We start from the raw sequence: 19,350 nt of genomic DNA, 5'->3' as shown, positions 1-19,350 counted from the left end.
ATCAGGTGCACCTTAGTCTCCAGCCTGACGTCATTGATCTTCAGTACTCTTGACAGGTCCCTCACAGCTGACTTTTCCAATGCAATTCGTCTCCTGATTTCCTGGCTGCTGTTACCAAGAGTGTTTACTGTGGAACCAAGTAAATGAAAACTGTTAACTATCTCAATCTCTTCATCGTCCATACTGATGCTGCCAAATGACCCAGTGGTGAGAATCTTTGTTTTCTTGATGTTGAGCTTCAATCCACATTGAAGACTACAGTCCTTGACCTTGTGCAGCAAGCACTTCAGGTGCTCCTCAGTTTTAGCAAGCAGGGTTGTGTCATCTGCATAATGCAGGTTATTGATGATTCTTCCACCAATCCTGATGCCACATTCCTCCTTGTACAGTCTAGCGTCTCAGATGATCTGTTCTGCATACAGTTTGAAAAGGTATGGAGACAAAATACATCCCTGACAGACCCCCTTCTTGATTTTGAACTATCCAGTGTCTCCCTGCTCTGTTCTGACAACTGCCTCTTTTTCCGAGCATAGGTTTCACATTAGCACAATGAAATGTTCTGGGATTCCCATTCTTCTCAGAGTCAGCCATAGCTTTTTGTGAGCCACACTGTCAAAAGCCTTTACATAGTCAATGAATCACAGATAGAAATTCTTCTGGTATTTTCAGCTTTCTGCCAAGATCCATCTAACATTTACTATAATATCCCTAGTACCACGACCTCTTCTAAATCCAGGCTGCACATCTGGCAGTTCTCTGTTGACATATGTTCCAAACGTTTTTGGATAATCTTCAGCAGAAATTTGCTTGCATGTGATTATCAAAGATATTTTTTTTTATAATTTCCACACTCTGTTGTGTCACCTTTTTTTTTGGAATGGGAAAAAATATCGATCTCTTCTAATCAGTTGGCCAGCTTAATCTTCCAGATTACCTGGTACAATTTAATGAGCACATCCAGGGCAGCGTCTGTTTTTTGAAATAAATCAATTGATATGCTGCCAATTCCTGGAGTCTTGTTTTTTGCCAATTCCTTCAGAGCAACTTGAACTTCCTCCTTCATCACCATAGGCTCTTGCTCATATGTTATTTCATGAAATAACTCCACAATCAATTCTTTAGGTTTCAGCAGTCAGGAAATCTTTAGGTTTCAGCAGTCAGGAAATCAAAAGACAAGTTGCTTGAGGAAAATCTGCTCTCAAGGACATCTCCAGAGTGCTAAAGAACACCATGTCAGTCAAGAGACTAAGATGCACCCGATCTGTGCCATAGCCTTCTCAATTGCTTACTATGTATCTGAGAGCTGGACAATGATTGACTAAGGAAGAGAGAGGAAGATCAACGCCTTTGAGTGGTGGTGCTGGAGAAGAGTACTGAATATCTCATGAACTGCTAAAAAAAACCCCAAACAGCTACATCTTGGAGAAAGTGCGTCCAGAGACTTCTTGTAGGCAAAAAGTAACTAAGTTTTATTTCACATTCTTTGGTCATGTTGCTAGGAGAGATTATTCCTTAGAGAAGAATATCATGCTTAATTTGTGGAATATTGGTGAAAGATAGGAAGACCCTCAGCCAGATTGATTGACACAGTGACTGTAGGAATGGGTTCTCAAGTATGTCAGGAATGATGAGGATGGCACAGGGTAGGACAGGACACAGATATGTTGTTCACAATGTTGTTATAAGTCATATTCAACTCGATGGCACCTAACAACAATGTGTACAATAGGAGCTCTGGTGGCCTGATGGCTAAGCAGTTGCTCTGCCAATCCAAAGGCATGCAGATCAATCAGAGTATCAGCCATTTTTATTTCCTCTGCAAGAGAACCCATTGGGTGTGAATGCTTCCCTTCTTGCTTGTGACAAAGATGGGCAGCTGATTTTTTTTTGTCTGTAGACACATCACAACCATATCCTCCCTATAGTCTTACTGCAATCTTTCCTCTTTGGTGCTCTGTGTCTCTTTCAGTTTTTAACTAGGGTACCTCACACACTAAAATAAGACCCACCCTACTACAGCATGTTTGCAGTTGTCAGTTGTGTGTCGCTGGCTTGTGGTGAGCCATGTGAGCAATAGGATTATTCTATAGGGTTTTTAAGCCTGAGACATTTCAGAAACAGATCACTAGACCTATCTTCTAAGGTGCCTGTCAGTGAGTTCAGTCAACCTTTCAGCTAATGGTTGCACACTTAACCATTACACATTCCAGGGGAATCTTTAAAGATCCTATTGCCAAACAAGGCCATAGTTGCAATTACCAGGATTTGAACTTCAAGATCTATTGTGAGGGACACAATTCAACTTACAACAGTTCATTTTATATGTCCTGTTAAGTAAATCCAGGTTCTCCTAGTTTTCAAACTCAGTTTACAAATACTGTTTCATAGAATAGGGAGGTCTGAGGGCCTAGTCCAGAGAAGGTTGTGCTGCTAACCCAAAAGTTTAACCTTTCTGAAGATTAAAATTATCCAGTGACTTTGAGGGGAAAAGGTAAGCAATCTTCTCCCCTGGAATTTACAGCCTCCAAAAAATCTAGTGAAGTATCAGCTATGAGTTGACTCCAACTTGACAACATTGTAAGAGTTTGTGTATTTTCTAAGTTCATATTATACACATTATCATGTTGCTGTTGTTATTGTTGTTATGTGCTATCAAGTCACCTAAGACTCACAGTGACCCAATGTACAACATAGGTCTGAAGCCTGCCCAGTCCTGAGCCAGTCTCACTGACTCTGACACATTTAACCTCATTGTCCCAGTTACTGCATCAATGCATCTCACCTGGGGTCTTCTTCTCCTTCAATGTTCCTTCACCCTTCTGAGCATGATGTCCTTCTCCAAGGACTGGACTCTCTTAGCCATGTGCTCAAAATATGTGAGATGGAGCTTCAAAATTTTAGTTTCCAAGGAGAAACTGGTTTCACCTTCTCCAAGACAGACTTATTTGTTTTCTTGGTGATCCATGGTATGTTTAACACTCCTCTCCAGCACCACAATTCAAAGGCATCAATTCTTCTTCTGTCATCTTTCATCATTTTCCAGCTCTCTGAATCATAGTAAGTAATTGTTAAGACCATGGCTTGGATCAGACGCACCTTAGTCTCTAGACTGTCACTGTTGCTTCTCAGTACTCTAGATGAGAGGTCTCTGACAATAGATTTTCCTAGTACAATTCACTTTTTGATTTCCTGACTGCTTGTGCCTAGAGTGTTAATTATGTAGCTGAGCAAGCTGTAATTGCTGACAACTTCAATCTCTTCTACATTTATCATGGTGCTAATTGTCCCAGTGGTGACAATCTTTGTTTTCTTGATGTTGAGCCTCTATCTACATTGAAAACTATAGTCATTGACCTTCTGCACAACAATCGTAACAGTCTACTTATTTTACTATCCCCTCAATTTCCTATTTGCCTTTACATCGCCTCCATATTCATATTACTACTCCTTTTTTAAACCCATATTTGGTTACTTTGTGAAGAGTTATTTTTCTTTTTCTTCTGCTTAATAGTGTGTAAATACTTATGAGTTAAATATGTGGGTAGGGAATTGCCTGAAGCAACACCTATTCCCAAATAAACATATCACAAAAACTAAAGAAGGTATCTCATAGTGGTGAAGTCCATAATCGTGAGAGATTATTAAACTACCAGTTGTGAAAATATAGTTGTAATCCTGCAAGAAATGAGCTGAATTTGGGCTTTCCAGTATCCATAGCATCAGGCTGAAAAATATCTGACTTAATAGAATGAATTGATTGCTAAGGTAGGAAAGGATCCAAGGTTGCTAGTTTGAAAGATTCAGTGGACGTTGGAACAATTAATAGACATGACAGATAATTCTAGAAAGGAGGGACATCTTTTAGAGAGAAAATAATTATTTCAGTCCTAGGTATTCTGAGTTTGATGGATTCTTAGGCATTCAGAACGAAACAAACAAACAAAAAAAACACCCCAACAACAAAAACGAGAAAACTGATAGAGATTTGGTTTCAGTAATGTAGGAAATTTGCACACACTTGTTACTGTACTGATTTCACAAAAATTCAAACTTCTTGCAACAATTTGAAATTGACTCAGAGCTGATCCTCTGATAGCTTTTCAAGTCTGTAAACTACATACGAGAAGACTATCTGAGCCTCTGGAAAATATAAGCCTTTGGGTTAGCAGCACAATTTCTTACACTCTATACCATAGCTGGAGCTCTGGTGGCCTAGTGGCAAGAAGTTGAGCAGCAATCCTGAAGGTGCAATATTCGAAGCCACCAGCTTAGGAGAAGGATGAACAGTCTCCTCTCATGCGATTAAATGCCTCTGAAAACCCACAGGAAAATCAGTTAGGGGTCGATTCCAACTCAGCGGTCCACAACAACACAAAACTACAAGAAAAACATAACAATGAGATAATAAGCCATAACTAGGTTTTTGTGGCTGGTGATCTCTAGATCAGGGAGCTCTGGTGGCTTAGTGGTAAGGAATTATACTGCTAACTTGCAGGCTTACTCTTTGAATCCAACAACTACTCCGTGGAAGAAAGATGGGTAATTTTCCACGTGACTTACTGTCTCTGAAAACCTACAGAGTAAGCTGTGACTCAGTTCTGACTCACCAGTACATAATAACAGTAATCTCTAGATCAGTGGAGGAGGTGTAGCTCTTTGTCCCTGCTATACAATTCTACACCATAGTGCTTCTTAAGGATTGAATGACTTCTTTCTAAAAGATAAACTGAAATCCCAAGACCTGTAGCTAGGGTACAAAGTCATTATGACCGCGAATCAATTCAATAGCAGAGGATTTCGTTTTCTGGTACTTGTGAATATGGTATTTGTGTGGAGATGAAGTTTTCTTAGATTGCCAAATAAAGGAGTTCACACTGGAGTACAATGGAGCCTAGCCCCAATGTCTTTTATGTGGTGTTCACACAGGAGCCACCAACCCATGAGAAAGAAATGATGCTGTGTAAGGTAGGTGGCAGAGGCCTCTGCAAGAGGAAAGGAAAGCTAAACATGTGCAGCAGCCACCACAAACTAGAATCCCCAGAAAAAAATCAACACATTCAAAGCCTGATTCTATCTTCTTGCTTAAAGAACTATGAGGAAATTTATCCTCATTCTTTAAAACCAAAAAACGAGGTCAGGGAAAAGCCTCAATCCACTTCTATCTAGTCTGCCATCTCCTTCGAGATTCTAAAGCTCTACTCTTTTTAAATTTTATTTTATTTTATTTATTTTAATTTATCATTGTGTGTGTGTACTGTCAAATCAGATCTGACTGGTATAGAAGGAAATTGCCCTTCCTTCTCCAGAACAGCATCTGGTGAATTCAAACCCTGTACTGATGGGATTGCAGTGCAGCTTCTTGCCACTAGGCCACCAGAGCTCCCTTAAAGCTCTGTTCTTAATAGGATGTGATTGCCTACTTCCTTCCTGAAAAGTAGTAGCTAGTGGGAATTGAAACACTGGAGATTCAGTCTTTCATTTAGCAATTCAATATACTATAGACTACACCACCATAACCTCTTTTAGAACTCCCCAGTCTGTGGTATTTTGTAACAAAAGTTCTAGGATAACTAAGAGAGTGTCAATTATAGACTTTGGTGGAGAAGTGCCTAAAGTAGTGAGATGTTAATTAAAAGGTAAGTGGTTTCAATCCATAAGAAAAATATGGGAAACCTCCATTAATAAAAATGTATAGTCTACTAGCTCTGGTGGCCTAGTGGTTAAGGAATGGTGCTGCCAAGTCAATGGCAGGCAGTTTATATCCACCAGGGCTCCACAAGAGAAAAATGGGCAGTTTCTACTCATGATTTAGAGCCTCTCTAACCCTGCTTGACTGTCAGCTATGAGTTGGTTTCAACTCCACTGCAGCACATAAGCACAACCTGACCAAGGGTTGTTATATGTTCAACTGTCCTTGATGATTGATAGGATTATACAAATAGATTACAACAATGGCCGATTGTCATAGGTGCAATGTTAAAATTGTATGTCCTAAAGAAAGAAATACCGTGTTTCAAAGTATTTTAAAAATTCTGTCATCATTCTATAAGACAAATGAGCAATGCTAACAGTATGATTGCAAAATGCCACTGAATTAGGTTGTTAATAACCCTCACACCGCTTCACTTTTTAATCCCACAGGATTTCTATTCTATGTAAGCATCACTTTCTCTGACCAAGAGCCTGTTAGGAGCCCTCTATCACATCCATCTGGCACTTGGGTAGTAACGTTATGGATCATTGAGACAGGTTTGCTGGAAAGGTAGATCACTTTTGTCAAAGAAAAAATTTAAAGAGTCCAAGGATCATAACTCTTATCCTCTACATTAAAAATGGCACTGTTGATGATTTAAGAACTTTGAATGGTGCTGTTCAGCCAGGATAATTATAAAGAATACCCCACTGTGGAATTTTACTCCATAGTCTCTAAATTTTCTGTCATTTTTCCTCTTTCCACTCATCTGAACACATCAGAAAAATCCACATTGTTCATAAAGTGGAATACATACCTAAGAGTGATATCACAAAAGATCTTTTGTGTGGAATCACTTTATAAAATGCTATATGAACACAAGGTACGAGTAGTTATTTTAGCTTATCAGGGGACTGAAAGTATCAGAGCTCTAAGATTTAGCATCCAACCTTTGTATTTTCTTGACAAGTTTTTAGAAATAGAATACTAAATTTTAAAAGAAATGGGAAAACAGACCATGGAATTATGACCATGACTTTTAGCTCAAACTCATTGCAGTGAAATCAGAACAAACTCATAACTGATCTTCCAAGCAGATCGATTTAATTCTTGTGTCAAATTGAAATCTTATTTTTAAATAAAAAAGGGGGGGGCAGAGTTTAACTCAGTCCTTCTTTAAGCATCTCCACTCTCTTTCCAATTTCATCATGGCACTGAAGAAGCACAGATTAAAACCTCTCTTTTGAATGGTCACGTTAGTATCACCTTCCAAACTCGTGCTTTGTCATTTTGCTTCTGAATTGCAGAGCTACAAGAAACATAGTTTCTGCCCTGCAGACAATAGGCTGGTCTGGCTGCTAAGACTCATAAACCAGTGACCCAGTTGCTAAGATAAGCTAAGAACAGACATTGTCTATTTTAGTTTAACTTAGTTCTGCTAAGGTCCTAGTTTTAGTTCTAATAATACTTGTGCTCTCAGTCCTTTCAATTTTTTTTTTCCTTTGTGAATAACACAATTCAGGGAGAGAATGCACACTTATCACAGGTTGAACAGCTAATTTGTGTTCCATGAAAAATAACTTGGTGTTCAGCTTGTTGGCATAAAACTGTTATATCTATACCTATAGATCTGTATCTAACTATATTCACTTATATATGTCTATGTCTGTATCTACACGATTTAAACATAGGGCCTTCTCACCTTCATTTCAGGATGTCTTCAATAGCATCGTGAGCTCTGCTTCATAGGAAGTTATGCTGCTAACCCGAAAGTCAGGTTTCTCTGGCAATTGGAATTCACCAGTGACTCCTCAGGAGAAAGATGGACAGTATCATAGCCTCAGAGACCATGTGAAAGTCAACAATGAGGTGGCTGCAACTGAACAGCAATGAGTGGGTGTGTGACTCTACAGAATGGCACTCTCCAAACACACATGTATTTCTAGAAAGACAAAGCAAAGAATTTAAAATAGCCTGCATCCTGGTGGCATAATAGTTTACCTTTTGGACTTCTAACCAACAGATCAGCAGTTTAAATCTATGATTTGCTCCTTTGGAGAGAGAAGAAACATTCTACTCTTGGTAAGATTTACTGCCTCAGATACACAATAGTCACCAGTGGGGTTGGCATCAACTCAGCAATAGTAAATTTAGTTGTTTGTTGTTGTTGTTGTTACGTGCCATCGAGTCGCCTGCGACTCATAGCGATCTATGTACAACAGCCCTAAACTCCGCTCTGTCCTGTGCCAATCGCACCATCTCTGACACTGCCATCCCAATTATCCCAGTCACTGAATCAATCCACCTCATAGAGGGCCTTCCTCTCCTGTGCTGTCCCTTCACCCTCCCAAGCATGATGTCCCTCTCTAAGGTCCGGTCTCTCCTCACAACAATTTAGTTATCATCATAAAAAATTAATTATTTGAAAAACACAGGGTAATGAATAACCAATATCACAGAATTATACATGCAAAAATTATTAAATTGGTGATTGTCTTGTTATATATTTTGCCACAGTACCAAGAAATTAACCATTTCATATCTTGTTTCCTTTGACATGGAATTTGACTAGGCCATTCACTGTATTGTCCTGTATTAGTACATAAGTGTTTTTGTGTATCCAAAATTGTAAATTCACCAAGTTAAAGTGAAGAATGATTTTTTATTTGTTTTAAATAGTAACTATTAATTCCTGCATTAATATTAAAATATAAAGGAGTTAACTTAGCAAATGTCTCTCTTTGACTCATATACTAGCTTAACTCAGATTTTAGCTTGTTGGATTCTCTCCTGTCTTATTTTTAGTATGACTTAAACAATTAAATAATGACCAAACTAACTGATACTCAGCAACATATTTCCTAAATGATTTAAATCATGGATTTGCTCTGAAGGATGTTACATGCACCGTGATATTCTAAAGGAAAAAAATTAGACTACATGGACTATGTGAATGAGAATTTATGTCTTTGAATTGTGGTGTTGTCAAAGAATATTGAATAAAACTATGGACCACAAGAACAAAGAAATTTGTCTTAAAAATGTGCAGCCATAATACTCCTTACACTTGAGAATAGAGAGATTTCACCTTACTTATTTTGGACATGACAGTAAGTAGTTCTGGTCTTTGCTGGGGGAGGGGGAGGTACTCTAGCAACTTAGTGGTAAGGATTTTCATGGTCAACTCAATGTCATGAGGATCAAATCTGCCAGCTGCTCCACAATCTACCTCCTGTGCTATTTATTGCATCTGAAAATCCACTGGAAGATCAATTATCAGTCAATTCAGACTCAATGATACAAAATTATTTTCCAGATGTTCTCTGGAAAAGACCATCATGTTTGGAAAAGTAAAGAGGCAGTGAAATACACTTGACATGAAGTACACACAATGACTGCAGTAGGCTTAAGCATAGTTGAGATTGTGAGGACATGGCAGGATTGGGCAGAGTTGATTTGTTTTATATACATAAGTCAGAACAAACTCCAATGTGAACTCAACTGTGGCTTCCGCTGATCTTTGACTTTTAGTAACTTGTAGTTGCTGTGTCCCCAGGAATTCCTCCTTTATGTCTGTCTGTAAATGTTATCTTCTTTTATAAGGGCACCCATTATATAGGGTCTGGACATACCAGACACTAGTATGATCTTAAGGAATAACATCTTCAAAGACCTTATTGTCACACATGGTCACATTTACAGCAAAGGACTTCAGCATATCTTCAGGGAGGACTAACTTCAATTTCTAACACCTGTTTAGTCTCATAAATACCAATTGATTCTTTTTCTTACTTATTGATGTCTATTTGTCCATCTACACTGCCTGCTCTCTGAAATTCTGCTCCAGCACCAGGCTCGAAAATCGCAGCTTCCCACCGATGGCTGCACCAGCTCCCACTCTTGGTGGACCTGCTTCTCCTGGACAAACCTGCCTGATCCATGCTGCATTCTTCTTCACACTTCTTTTATGTTCTGTTTACATTACTCTTTCCCTTTCTCTCTGCCTTTTAAGATCATCTCTAACCTCACAAGCAGTTCAAGTGCTGTGTTTGCATGGAAACTTCCCTGATATTCATGGTAAAAATTAGTCTCTTCTTCAGGCTCCCTGATACTGATTTTTGATCTCTCTGTGAGCACTTAACACACCCTGCTTTGTTTGGCAGTCTTTTCTCTCTCTGTCTTCCCTTGCAAATTTCTGGAGGGCAGAAATAACAGCTCGCTCATCTTTGTAAGCTCAGAAGCAAGCATCGCTCTTCCTGATGCATGTGGGAGCGCAATAGATGTCTAGAAACTTGAAGTCTGGTTCAGTTTGCTCTATCCTACCACCCTGGAGAACACTGCGTGAGTGTCACTAGGTCTGTATTGAAAAGACAACTTTACCCTTAGGGGCCCTGTGCTCTTGTTTTCTCTGTTTTTATGATGCGCTTGTAGTCCCTGTTTTATGCCAGAAGCCAAGCATTTTGGTGATGCATTTTCAGTCAGGCTAAATGTTTGGCATTTTTTCAAGTGGAAAAGCACTCACCACATGCATTCAGAGGTTTCGTCTGAAATTTTATCACAAGAATAAATGGAGTCAATACACCCAATAATGCTCAGCATATTTAATGTAGTTATTAGCACATAAATTGAAACACAGATGAAACCACAGGAAGGCGTAAAACCATGGATATATGTTGGCATTTTTAGTGGCATGACATAAAAACCCTCCAAAGACATATAGATGACTCCTTTAACGTACCATCCTAAAAAAAAAGGTATTTTTTAAAGAAAACAATTGCTGTATTTTTTTGCAGAACCTGCTAATAACTGCTTCTTCATTGAGTCTCTGAGCTGTAAATCCCATCTTTTCTTAGAGTTGGGTTGGTTCTTGCCCTTATCTACAATTGCTCTGTCATAGTTTATTCTACCCTAAAGGATTGCTATGAGTTGGGATCATCTCAATACAATGAGGATTTTATTCTTATATAATATATACACTGTCTCCCAAGCACATTAAACATTTGCACCAACTGGGGACTCCACCTTTGGCTTAGAGTTACGAACACAAGATCAAATACCTAAAACTGCACTGTTTTATCAATACCAAATCCTCTATGTGCTATAGTAATATAGATAAGAATATCCTGCAAAAAGTCATCTCAGTTAGCTCATATAAGCCTTTTTTAATTTGTCATCTTATAGTAAGTCTCTGGTGATGTGTTCCCATAGGGAGCAGTACATTAAAGAATGTGTGAATACACCACAAACTCAATGGAAGACAAAAATCTCCTCTTTACACCTGTTTACAGACTTGGAAAAAGCTCTGTACAGCCAAGGCTACTTATAGCCTTGGAAAACTCTCTGGGTAAGCAGCTATGAGTCAGTTCCAATTTGACAGCATTGAAACATTATGTGCTATATGGAAGTTAAAACTCCAAGTAATATAAAAAGGTATTAACATGAAATAATAAATTACATGGATGAATGATAATGTTGAGAATTGCTGGGTGATAGTGCATTACTACTCCAAGATTTATGAATCAAAAGTTCTTCAATCATATTCTACCCCAATATCATTTTCTGTTCTATCCTACTCTTCAAAATGAGGTGTCAAACGGAATTAGTATAGCTTGAAATATAATTTAGAAAATAGCTAATATTAAATGGATCTTGGCAGAAAGTAGAGAGTATCAGAGGAATGTCTTATCTGTACTTCATTGACTATGCAAACGTGTGGATCAAAACAAGCTGTTGCTGACTTTGAGAAAAATGGAAATCCCAGACATTTGATTGTGCTTATGTGAAAACTATGCTTGAACCAAAAGGCAGTCGTCAGAACAAAGCAGAGAGACACTGAATGGTTCAAAACTGGGAATGATGTACACCAGGGATGTATTCTGTCTCCATACCTTTTCAATCTGTATGCAGAACAGACCATCCTGGACTCTGGGCTGTATGAGGAGGAATGTGGCATCAGGCTTGGTGAAAGATTCATCCACAGCCTGTTTTATGCAGAAGACACAACACTGCTTGCTGAAACTGAGGAAGACCTGAGGCACTTGCTCCAGAAAGTGAAGGAGTTCAGCCTTCAATATGGATTGAAGCTCAACATTAAGAAAACAAAGATTCTCACCACTGGGCCAAATGGCAGCATAATTATGGATGGCGAAAAGATTGAGATAGTTAACAGTTTTAGTTTGCTTGGCTCCACAGTCAACACTCTTGGTATCAGCAGCCAGGAAATCAAGAGATTTCCTGCAATTGCATGCTATACATCAGAGAGCGACTAGAGATGATAGAGAATTGAAGCCTTTGAGCTGGGGTACTGGAGAAGAGCATTGGATATACCATAGACTGCTAGAAGAACAAACAGGTTTGTTCTGGAGAGGGTGAACCAGGACTGCTCCTTGGAGTCAAGGATTCTGAAGCTTCATCTGACATACTTTGGTCATGTTGCAAGGAGGGACTGGTCCTTGAAGAGGACATCATGTTTGGGAGTGTGGAGGGACAGTGTAGGAGAGGAAGACCCTCGATGAGATGAATTGATTCAATGATTGGAATAATGGGAATAGGTGTGTCAGAGACAATGAAGTTGGTACAGGATAGAGCAGGGTTTAGAGCTCTTGTACATAGGGTCGCTATGAATTGCAAGCAACTCGATGGCACATAACAACAACAAAATAATCAAACATGCGAATCAGATGGTGATAATGAATAACATTAATATTGGCTGAATTATTTGGAAATTCAGTCACAAAATCACTCAGTACGTGATTTTCTGCTAACACTTGTAATCTCAAAAGTTGTACTCTGATATTAAAATGGCCAACACATATCATAGACATATTGGCAAACCCACATAAGTAGATAGCAGATAAAATCTACAGGCATTGGAGCTGCCCTTTGAAAACAAAAAGGTTTTAATTTAGCAGAAAGCCAAGGTAGCTAGATTATCAACCAATGCAGACTTTACTCAGAGCCTCTAATCAGCAGGACCACTTGGAAAAATCAGCTGCCTGGAAGGGATAATCACAACTTGGAAGTCAAGTTATATGAAATGTGTCCCTGAATGGCTCCTGGTGAGGCTAGCCAGTAGAACTGAAAGAAGGGATAAATTTTCAAATTTCTCCAGTTTGGTATCCCTAAAACTTGAACTTCTTTTTTAAATTTCATGTCTTGGACAGAAGTGTTGATAAAACAGAACCAGATAAGGAAACACTGCCCTAAACAAGAATGGAAGTTCTGGCATTTTGTTCAATGGCAAGGCAGAGACAGTTTCAGTACATTTATGGGTATTTTGTTGCATATTTTATACTGAAGCACTCTTGTTCACTTTCCCAAAGAGAAATTCACAGGGCTTTGAGGATATATATGCCATCAAGTTAACTGTTAGTAACCTATGAAGACCAGATCAGAACTTGGCACAATCATCACATCCCCACCACACTCAAGCTTATTGTTGCAGTCACTGTGTCAATCCAACTCCTTGAGGATCTTCCTCTCTTTCCCTGAAGCTTTATCTTTCCTAGAGTGATGTCCTTTTCCAGAGATATGTCTCTCCTGATAGTATGTCTTGCATTTGTAAGATGAAGTGTCACCATCCTTGTCTCTAAGGAGCATCCTGTTTGCACTTTCTCCAAGAAATATTTGTTTAGTGTTTTTGGCAACCCATGGTGTATTCTTTACCAATACCACAATTCTAAGGTATCAATTATCCTTTTGTAATCCTTAGTTATTGCACAACTTTCAGAATCACACAAAACAATTGAAAATACCATAGCCTTCATGAATATTGATTATGGATTCAAGTAAAATTAAATCCTTAATAACTGCAATCTTTTCTCCATCTATCAAGATGTTCCTTATTGGTCCATTGGTGAGGATATCTGTTTTCTTGATGCTGAGTATGGATTTATAAATATATTGTGAAAAAGAGACACAATAAGGCTATCTCTTCAATATGTTGAGAGACATAATAGACATCCTTGGCACAAAGGGAGTCCTATTGAATAGTTATCTATTATTATCAACATCATCAGAAAAGTTAATTGCACTAAGTAATGATACTAAAGTGGTATATATGACAATTTTTTTACCCAGTTAGTATTTTACTCCTAACTCTGACATTGAGAGAAGCAGTTACACATCTAAGCTGCCTGGATTTTGTTTGTATTTTGCTCTTACTTATTTCTGTCAAGTCAGGAGTGAGTTACAGCTGACCCTCCAACAGGTTTCAGAGGCTTTAAGTCGCATAGGAGAACATGGCGCTCCTATTTATCCAGAGAGGTGTCATGTTTGGGTTGGCAACACAACTCTCAATACTTCTTAACATTTAAGGCTGATATTATCACATATAGTGACACCTAGATGCCTGAAGTTTACTGTGTTTTCTGCCAACAAAGAAATGCAAGTTCATTTCACAAGACCATCCTACTGTCCTTGTCAAATACAGATAGGCACATCATCTTAGTCAAGCAATTTTTTGTGGAATCTACTCTGAGCCATACATGGAAGCATTTCTGAGGTCTCAGTAAACAAAAACTCTCCCCTCTTAAAGAAACTCCTCTGCTAGGGGAGGGAGGTTTACAATCAACAAAATTGAGAAATGAAGTTTAAAGATTTAATAATTCTGTAAATTTATAGTGACTACCAAAGACAAAATACAAAAAATACTCAGCCATAAATAAGACTAAGTATTGCTGAAATGAGGCTATAGATGTGTTTCTCCTTTACACAGGGTGGACTGGAAAGCCATAACCAAAGTTTACTTGCAAGTAAAGATCTTGAAAGTGGCATAGAGAGGAAACATGGTAAGCGAAGGAAATAGTAGTTCCCTAAGCACATAGTTGAAATACTCCATACTGCAACTCATAGCTCTTAAAGTTATGATAGTGAGTATGACCAGCGTGTGATCTGTTTATTGAACCACTTCATGTGATATTCCATCAATTCCTGGGCCAAATATTTTTTAATTCATTCAATGTAGTTTGAACTTCTCCATTCATTATCAACAGTTTTTGGTCATATGCTACTTCCTGTAATGGTTCAGTGTTGCCCATTCTTTTTGGTACAATGACTATGTATTCCACCCAGCATCCTCTGATGTGTCTGTATTGTTCAGGCTTTTGTCTGGTTAATCCTTCAGTATTACAGCTTGAGGCTTGAATTTGTTCTTCAGTTCTTTCATCTTAAAAAATGCCAAGGTTGATCTTCCCATTTGGTTTTCAGACTCCACCTCTCCACATATTTTGTTATAATATTACGGTGAGACTTCTCAAGTTGCTCCTTGAAATCTTCTTTCATTTATTTTACTTCAGCCTTCTTCTCTTTGTTTTGGCCTTTCTGTTTTCTAGCACAGTTTCTGAGTCTCTTCTGATATACATTTGGTCTTTTGTTCTTCCCCTTCCCTGTCTTTGTAATGACCTTTGTTTTCTTCATGGATGATATCATCCCACAATTTATCTGGTCTTCCATCATTAGTGTTTGCTGCACCAAATATTTTCTTGATGGAATTTTTAAATTCAGTTGAAATAGTTCCAAGGTCATCTTTTGATTGACAGTGGCCTTACTAACTGGCTAAAAGAAATCTGTGTTTGATACCATTCTTAAAAACAGAAGATCCAACAGAATGTGGAAAGAATCATTAATATCGCTAATATCACATGTAACAAAATTATGTTGAAGATTATTCTAAAGCAGCTGGAACAGTACATCAACAGGAAGCTGTCAGAAATTCAAACTGGATTCAGAAGTGGACCATGGCAGGAACAACATCATTACTGATGCCAGATGAGTCTTGGCTGAAGCAGAGAACAACACAAAGATGTTTAGTTGTGTTTTATTGACTCTACTAAAGCACTTGACTATGTAGATTATAGCAAAAGAATGGAATTCCTAGAATATTTACTCATGCTATGTGAAACTTATGCATACTCCAAGAAACCATAATCCAAACAGAACAAGACTGCAAAACCAAAACCACAAAACCAGTTCCTAAGAGGTCAAAAGTGTCCCCCCTGTGGAGTTTATCTCCCCATATGGCTTTTCTAGTGTAGTTAACTGACAATGTGGAGTGGCAGGGCTGTGCTGGTGTTGTTCTATCCAAAAAGGGATTGGCTATTTACTATTCTACAAGGAATTGGCTGGTCTCAGCAATCTACGAGAGGATTAGCTAGTCTTGCCAATGATTGAACAGCCCTAGCTACAGAGAAGAGGAATTCTTCCCCCACCGGAAGGTATTCCTCCTATACCAAGAGAGCTAGAATTCTTCATACTGCCAGAGAAGAGAAACTTCCCCCAAAACCAGTGAAATATGGGACACAGTTAAGAGATGGCAGCAGCAATGATGGCTGAGCCAGGGAACTGAAGGTGGATGGGACTTCTTGGTAGGGGGAACCAATGTTGGCAGGGTTAAGAAATTTACTGGACAATTAGAGCCATGAAGCTTGAGGCTGAGATGCCTGCATGCACATTTTGGGAGCTGTCTTGAATGTATTTCATTTATAATCTGAATTATAACCTTTTAACTTCTCCAATATGGTTCTGTATGGTCTGTGAGCTATCACATCAGATTTTGGACCAAACAAAACAGTAAGATTTTTTCTGGGATTAGTAGAAAGAGGCATGGGAGCATGGGGGACTGTCTGACCTCATGGGAATTGGTTTTGTGTTATTTATGCTGTGGACTGAAATAATTTCCTCCTGTGAAGCTAGTGAAGGTCAGATATGGTGCTCCTCACGTGGCCCTTGATCTTTTTTGTACCCACACTCCTATACCTTTTTCTATTCATCCCAACACCCATCTTACTGCTTTATTGTTGCTAGGTGCTAGCAAGTTGAGTACAACCCAGAGTGACCCTATGAACCTATAAACCCTGTCCTGTTTTGTGCTATCCTTACAATTCCTGACACACTAAAGCCCACTGTGGCAGTCACTGTGTCAATCAATCCATCTGGTCGAGTGTCATCTCTCGTTCTCCAGCCCTCTACTTTTCAGAGCATCATGTCTTTCTCCAAGGAATAACCCCTGCTAGCAACATGCCCAAAGGATATGAAGCAAAACTTCATCATCTTTGCCTCCAGTGAGCACTCTGGCTGCCCCACTCCAAGATATATCCATTTGTTCTTTAGGCATTTCATGAAATGGTTCTTCACTCTTGTCCAACACCACAGTTCAAAGACACCAATTCTTCCATAATCTTTATTCATTGTTCATCTCTCAGATGCATGGTACGTGATTTGAAAGACCATTTCCTGAACTAGACACACCCTAGTGCCCAAACTGACATCATTGTTCTGAACAATTTGGAGAGGTCCTTAACTGCAGACCTTCCCAATGAAGTATGTCTCCTGATTTCCTGACTGCTGATACCAAGGGTGTTAACTGTGGATCCGAAAAAGATGAACCAATTGATAGTTCCAATCTTTCCTCCATTTATCATCATGTTGCCTATCAGTCCAGTGGTAAGAATTTTTGTTTTCTTGACATTGAGATGTAATCTATATTGAAGGCTTTATTCTTTGATCTTCTCCAACAAATATTTCAAGTACTCCTCACTTTCAGCAGGCAAGTTTGTATCATCTGCATAAAATAGGTTATTAATAAGTCTCCCTCCAATCCTTAAGACATATTCCTTGTCATAGAGCCCAAGTTCTCAAATAATTTGCTCAGCATATAGATTGGAGAAGGAAGAAATCAAAACATTCAGGAGTTGAACAGGAGATTTCAAAAGGTTGCGTGATAAGACAAAGTATTATAATGAACTGTGCAAAGAGCTGGAGTCAGAAAATCGAAGGGGCTGAACTCTCTCAAGATTTCTTAAGCTTAAGTAACTGAAAAGGAAATTCAAGCCTTGTGTTGAAATATTTAAGGATGCTTTGGGCAGAATATTGAGTAATTCAGCAAATATTAAAAGAAGATGGAAAGAGTATAGAGAATCATTATATACTGAGTCATTATATCAAAAGGAATTAGCAGACTCAGAAGAATTTAATGAAACAACATATGAGGAAGAGCCTATGGTGTCGAAGGAAGAAGTTCAGACTGCTCTGGAAGAATTGGCTAAGAATAAGGCCCAAGAAATACATGATATACAAATTGGCATATTTCAACCAACAGATGCTGCCCTAGATGTGCTCATCAAGTGAATGTGCCAAGAAATCTGGAGAACAATCACTTGGCCAACTGACTGGAAGAGATCGATATTTGTTCCCATTCTAAGAAAGGTGATCCTGCACAGTGCGGAAATTATCGAACAATATCATTAATATCACATCCAATCATGATTCTGCTGAAGATTATACAAAAATGACTAGTAGAGATCCATATTTATTCCCATTCAAATAACAGGTGACTCTAGAGAGTGTGGAAATTATCAAGCAATATCATTAATATCATATGCAAGCAAGATTCTGCTGAAAATTATCCAAGAATGATGGGAGCAGCACACTCAGCAGAGAACTTACAGATGTACAGGCTGGGTTTAGAAGAGGCCAAGGCAATGGGGATATTATAGCCAATGTTAGATGGATCAAAGCTGAAAGCATAGAGTACCAGAAGAATGTATGTTTTATAGACTATGCAAATGCATTTGACTGTGTGGTTCACAACAAATTGTGGCTGACTTTGAGAAGAATGATAATGCCAGACCAATTGATTACTACTTATGCAAAACCTATATATGGACCAAGAGGCAGTCATCAGAACAGAGCAAGGATATACTGCATGGTACAAAATCGGGAAAGATGTACACTGGTAATCCATTCTATCTCCATACCTTTTCAACCTATTTGTGGAACAGATCATCCAGGAGGCTAGACTCTATGAGGAGGAATTTGGCATCAGGATTAGAGGAAGATTCATCAACAACTCAATCTGTGTTTTGCCTTGTCTGCTGAAACTAAGGAGGACTTAAAGCATTTGCTGCAGAAGGTCAAGGACTGCAGGCTTAAATATGGATTGAAGCTCAACATCAAGAAAACAAAGATGCTCATCACTGGGGCAATTGGCAGCATTATGATAGATGGTGAAGAGATTGAGATTGTTAACAGCATCAATTTGTTTGACTCCACAATCAACACTGTTGATACCAACAGTCAGGAAATCAAAAGATAAATTTCATTGGGAATATTTGCTGTCAGGGACCTCTCCAAAGTACTGAAGAGCAATGATATCAGACTGGAAACAAAGGTGTGCCTAATCCAGGCCATAGTCTTTACAATTACTTGCTATGTATCAGAGAGCTGGACAATGTCTGAGGATAACAGAAAAAGAATAGATGCCTTTGAGGCATGGTGCTGGCGAAGAGTTTTGAATATACCATGGACTGCTAGGAGAATAAATACGTCTGTTCTGGAGAGGGTGAAACCAGGCTGCACCTTGGAGGAAAGGATTTTGAATCTCTGTCTGACATATTTTGAGCATATTGTAAGGAGGAATCAGTACTTGGAGAGGGTTATTGTGCTTGGAAAGATGAGGGGACAGCACAAGTGAGGGAGACCCTGGATGAATGGATTGACTCAGTGAGTGGGGTAATGGTCTAAGTGTGTAAGAGACACTAAAATTGGCAAGAAAGACTCGACAGCACATAACAACAACAATAAAGGTGTAGATAGATAGATAGATAGATAGATAGGTAGATAGATGATAGTGTTCAGTGTATGTGTGTATATATATGGGG

The sequence above is a fragment of the Elephantulus edwardii genome, unplaced genomic scaffold (genome assembly GCF_000299155.1).
Source record: "Elephantulus edwardii isolate Elephantulus edwardi_28Jun2011 unplaced genomic scaffold, EleEdw1.0 scaffold00101, whole genome shotgun sequence".
Classification (NCBI taxonomy): domain Eukaryota; kingdom Metazoa; phylum Chordata; class Mammalia; order Macroscelidea; family Macroscelididae; genus Elephantulus; species Elephantulus edwardii.
This window is presented reverse-complemented; position numbering follows the sequence as displayed.